Source organism: Rhinolophus hipposideros, assembly GCF_964194185.1.
Source record: "Rhinolophus hipposideros genome assembly, chromosome: 1".
In the NCBI taxonomy this organism is placed as follows: Eukaryota; Metazoa; Chordata; class Mammalia; order Chiroptera; family Rhinolophidae; genus Rhinolophus; species Rhinolophus hipposideros.
This window is the reverse complement of record NC_138047.1, coordinates 88,331,718-88,337,897: the sequence shown is the minus strand read 5'-3', so window position 1 is coordinate 88,337,897 and position 6,180 is coordinate 88,331,718.

Below are 6,180 nucleotides of genomic sequence, written 5' to 3'. Positions count from 1 at the left end.
TTTATTACAAACAGTTAGAGTTGATTTAAAAACAGAGATTTACAGCCAGCGTCCATTTTGTAATTTCTGTTTATTTACACAAGACTGTCTAACAAGAAGCTTACATATAACCCTCTGGCTCATTTGTCTCCTTCCAGTTCACACCCCTGCATCTCTACTACTTTGGAGCAGCACTGGTAGCTTTAAAGGATATGGGGCAAAAAGGGGACAGGTGACATTATAGAGGAGGAAAAAGAATTTCCTCAACTTCCTTAGGGTCCCTGGATGGGTCTGAAAAGTGAACTGATACAGACAGATTAACAAGAGAAAAAAACATACAAATTTATTTAATATAAGATTTATGTGACATGAGAACCTTCATAAGGAAATGAAAACCCAAAGAGACAATTAGACCTGTATATTTTCATGCTAGGTTTGATGAAGAGTGAATACTCATGAAGGAATATGATTGGTTAAGGAGTATAAGGGAACTGTAGAAAATTGGGGGAAACTTATCAAGGTCTGTTTATTAGGATTCTTTGATCTATTTGCCTCCAGAGATAAAGACGTTCCTTTCCTCTAGCTATGTGGAAGGCACCTCTCATGAGGATTATCTGACCTGTTTCAGGAAAGAAGGGTGAGAGAGGGAAGGAAGTTAGAGTGGAGTTCCTGCTTCTGCTGTTTTCTCACACTCGTTGCTTAAGATACTCAATGTGCAAAAGCGCCGTATTTTGTGATAGCATGACATGTCCTGAAGCCCATCAACTTCCCACCTCACATCTTTTACTCTTACTGATCCTTAGGAAAAAAGAAGTTGGTTGTCAAACTAATGAGTCTTTTTGGACCTTCTCCAAGTTTAACAGTGAAGGCAGAATCTGCTGATCTTAAGGGACTGGACTGTTTACCTCCCATCCCTGTTGCTCTGATTTAACATCTACCTCTCTGTACCTCCTGTTGTCCTGAGACTACCGCATAGCCAGCATCGTACCAAAACTTTTTGCTAAGCATAATGTGGCATTTTTTGCTTGCTTCTTTTTAACCCCTTGATACACAATCTACTTTTTCTTTTGTCAAAGAAAAATTACACTAGTTGGGTTAAAAATGTAAGAAAAACTTTATTTGCAACAATTGCAATAAGTGAGAGAGACAGCAGCACTAGGGGAGAGAGAGTGAACTCAAATCCTTTGAATCAAAAGAAAGGAGAGTTGTAAGTGCTGATGTGAGCCAGCATTGAGAGTACCGGAGGACACGGGGAGTTAGAAGAATGGTCAGTGTGAGCAGGCCATCTGTGTTTGCTAACTGGTGCTCATAGAAATTAGACTCCCACCTCTCCCCCAGAGCCTGGGAGATGGGGGTACTATCTTTTTTAATGATTACATTTAAAAGGGATGGCTCCCAGGTCTTTGAGAAAGAAATTCTTGGGTTGGAAAACTGGCAAGAGTCTGCCAGAAGATTTACATCTCAAAGGAGGAAAGAATTTATAATTCAAAGTTTTATAAAATAAGTAAGAAAAGAGGGATTGGAGGGAAATAAAAATACTATTTAATGTTTAGCTGAGGGGGGGAAATCTGAAGTTACCCAAGCCATCTTGGACTATGAAATAAGAACCAATCTGAGGAAAACTGAGAATGAGAGAAGGAAACTAGGTCCTAGAACTAGTCTTTGAATATTCATCTACCAATATCCAAAGGCATTCTTCTCTACATTTTTCATGAATGTGAAGTAAACTCCCCTTTACTTTTGGATTTGGATTTTCTGTCCCTTGAAATGAAGAGGCACCTAACAATGCCAACTGTTCACAGACAGTCTCACGTGTGATGTTGCAATACTGCATTAGGTCCCAACTACACTGTAACCCCACTGCCTCTGCGAATAATAATTAAAAAAAAAGAAACTTGAAAACACTCAACTTATTTCTCAACTCCCTATCACAACCAAAATCAACAATGATATGTAAAATTGAGACCAGTGTATGTTAGATGAAAAGATACGAAGAGAAGCATCTCTTTTCTTTTACAGAGAACTGATATAACCTTAAAATAAATATGTATCCTGAATGCAATAGTATTTTGAATGTTTATGAAAAGCTATGTCAATTGCCCTCTCTGGATTCCAAATCATGCTCAGCAGCTTACCAATAGATAAGAAACAAGCCCATTAAAATGTGTTACCAAACTATAAAACCAGGTACCTTGAAAAAAACAAACAAAACAAAACAAAACAAAACAGCACTGGCTACATTCAAATCAAGTAGGCATTTTCACTTTAAAGATTGCCTTTGCTTTCATAAATGGAACTGCTATAAGCATTTATTAACCCTTGACCAAAGTCAGCTTCTCTGAATATGTATGGAATTATTCTTGAGTTATAAATGTAAAGCAGTTAATATAGAGGCTAACACACATTCAGGAATAGAATAACATCTGATACATGTGTTACTGAATATATTCGGGGGGAAATAAGGAGATTTTCCTGATTATAATGCAAAATAAAATGTACTGAACAGCACAATGGGCACTGAATGATAAAATGTCTGATAGTATAGATGAATAACAGAAGCTTAGGGAATGCTTTTTAGCTTAGGTAACAGCAAAAGGCAAATTGGGGAAGTATAAGTCAACAGAAGAGAGAGGGCTTTCTGGGAGAATTATGAACAATGGTACAATCAAATCAAACTGTTCTAAAAATTAATGTAGGAAGCAAAATTTCTCAGTGGTTATTGAATCAAATTGATGAGTAGCTATTATCGTCTTTATTAACATATGAACATTTGTATCTATTCAGTAATGTAATTAGTGCTTGTCATATGCTGTGTTTTAGACATGAGGGGTACACTAATACACAAGATAAACTGAAGTGTCTGTCTGCATACAATCATATAATAGTGGAGGAATACAGAAAATAAATAAAGGTATGTCACATAGAGATGAGTGATATGAAGAAAAATGCAACAAAGTATGAGGATGGAGAATGGAGCAGTGATACTTTGTGGATTAAACGATCAGCAAAAATTTCAGAGATGCTAAATTTGAGGAGAAATTTAAATGTATAAGGCAGTGGGATATGCGAATATCCAAGGTAAGAAACCCATCCTGAGAGTACCGCAAGTGCTAGAAGTGTGACAGCTATTTGCACAACCAAAAGAAGGCCAGTGTGGTTAAGGTCAGACTCAGCAAGGGAAAGAGAGACAGGAAATAAAGTTGGAGGAGTGGGACCCAAGAACCAGGCCACGTGGCACCTTGTTCTCTTCTGTACTTCTCATCTAATCATCCTCAGGCCGTCCAGACTCTCACCTGTAAGTGAGTAGACGACCTGGTGATTATTACCATTAGGTGAAAAGCTGTGCAGTGTCTTTGGGTGTAAACACTCTTGGGTGATTAATAGGCAATGCTGGTGATGGATGGTGTTTTTCTGATGGGTTCTCAATCTTACTCTGTTCAGAGTTCTCCTTTCTCAAACTTTCTGACTTGTGGATTCTTTCACTTAGGGTTCAAGAAAACCCAATATACTAGTAAGCAGGAGCTTTCCAACTCTAGCAGGCGAGAGACTGTTGTCCCGGTTTCCTGCTGAGTGTTGGTATACCCTTCTCCCCATCAGTGAAGAAATGTGTGGATATCTAAAATGAGCCTGGCAGGTAAAGAACTCTGATGTAAATGGGAGGTCAGGCGAGGATATGCAGGGCAGGACACCTCTTAGCACTAGGACAACAACACTGCCTTGGATTTATAAAAGATTCTGGAAGAATACATGTGAAGTGATTGATAGAAGTTATACCTAGCCGGTTCTGCAGAGGCAACAATACGGCCTTTTAACTGTATGCCAATTTAAATTTTTTATAGTTTAAAAAATAATTTCCATGTATTAATTTTGTAACTAAAAGAATAGCTCAAACAAAAATGTGCTAATGAAATGCAGTACTGAAAATACCATTGAAAATGAAACTAAATTGTTGGTGATAACAGCAAAAATATATGTGTTTTAAGGCATATTGTGATGTGTTAAGCAAATTTGTAAAGTTAAGGCGTTGTGACTTCTAAGCAGCTTAAATAGAAAACAGGAACACAGGGAACAGAGATGGCTCACATTTTGTAGACAAGTTGGTAATTCACATTAAGTAAAGTAAATCAAGACAGACCACATAACTTTTTCAATATTTTTTTCGTAAGAAAGTAAATCTCTTTACTTTTTACTTTTCTTTATAAAGTTTATGTCTGTAAAGCTATTATATATTATACATTCTGTAAATTTAAATGTAATTGAATTAAGAGCTTTCTATTTGAAAAATAAGAACAAGCAGGAAGAGACACACATTTCTCAAAGTTTTTATGAAAACAATTTTCTGCACTAGGAAAAATCAATGTAAACTGATGACTTTTGCATCATGCTAAAGTGGCCTGTAAACCTCTATATTCCTCATAGTAAAGCAATGAATTCAGGGATGTACATGTCTTACAATCATTTCGATATATCCCCTTTTGTTTGAAATGTTAAGTCCTCTAATCTCTTAAGAGCTTCATTCTTCATATAACCCTCTTTCCACATTATCATCTCTCTTCTTTTTTGAGTTCCTCCCATTAGCATTCAGCATGTCCCTTACTCCAACAAAATGCTCCTTTGACCTGTATAGCTACCACCCAATTTTCTTGTCCACCTTAGAAAAAAAAAAGTAAACTCAAAAAAATTGTCTCTAGACTTTTTCTTCACATTTTTTTCCTCCCTGAGTACACTTCTCAAGGGTACTCATGACCTTTATGTAATCTGATTACGTCTTCTGCCACCTTGGAAGTTTCCTGTTCTTGGCTTTCCTAAGACAACATTCTTCTCTCTTTTTTTTTTTTCCGCCTAAAATGTTTCTCCTTATCAGTCCACTTTGTTAGTTCCCTCTTCTTTGCTCAGCCTCTAAATACTGGAAAGCTTGGTCCTGGACTAGCCTTTCTTCTTTACTTGCCTTTACTCTGAGGTAATACAATCCATTCTTATGGAGGTCAATGCCATCTAAATCACTGTCCAGCTAGATTTCATCCTAAATGTCTCCTCAAAGACTTGATATTTCCACTTTAGGTATGCTAGGTATCTCCTACTTAACCACAATCATTATACAGTACTCCAACCTGTCTCTCTCTCACTATATGACGCCACCCTCTGTCCAGTGGCACACACACAAAAATACCAGTTTGATTTCATTAATCTTTATACTGCTTCATTCATCACCGTCCCCTCCAATAGCCCCTCCAAGATGGCTTTACCTTCCAAAACAACAACAACAACAAAAACTCTGCTCTTTGTCTTTTCTCCATCCTCAGTACTCATTCACCCTCATCTCTTTATTCCTATCTGTTTCTCTCCAATAAATTTTCCACATAGCAGGGATAGAAAACTTTAAGAAATGTAAATAAGTGTATGATTTTTCTCTACTTAAAATATTTGAATATTTTCTTACGCATCATAGAATAAAATGCAAAATTAGTTTCTTGGCCTAGAAGATTCCACATGATTTGCCAGTTGCTTACCTCACCAAACTTATCTCATGCCCTTTTCTTCTTCATCAATTAATTCCTGTTATGTCTTCCTTATAGTTCTGAAACATCGTGTCTTGTTTCTTCCTTGTAACATTCTTTGTCTAAAAATCCCTTCTTAAAAGAGCCTAAAAAGGCTTAATCAGCTTTCCACAGCTGATTATCTCTTTTCATTTAGTCCAAAGCTCCTCACAACAATGGCTTTACCTTACAACCTAATTCAAACTAGCTTCCGCTACATACATCCCACCATACACTCATAAACTTATGCCCTATTGATAAAGATGGTGAAAATCTACGAAGAAAATCAGGAGGCATAACAAAGTTAATTTTCTATAACCCTGAAGACCTTGAGCCTCTTAGCATTATAAAAATCATCAGCCTTTCTTTGCTGTTTTGTTTCATCTTAATATTATCCTCAATTGAAGGTTAATACATTCTCGTTTTTCTTTTAAGAATGACACCATTACACCTTAACTTTCTGAAATCCTGAAGAAATGACCCGAATAGATACCTAACACACAGCAGGTATCCAATGACAAAGTCCAATTCTGCACTTATGTCAAATTAGCTATATTCCTCTTTATCTTTGTCATACTCCAACCTCATATGAGGCAATAAGAAATGGAGTAATGTTATGAAATACGTTACTTTCTGTCATATTATGAATAAGTACCTCTTAATC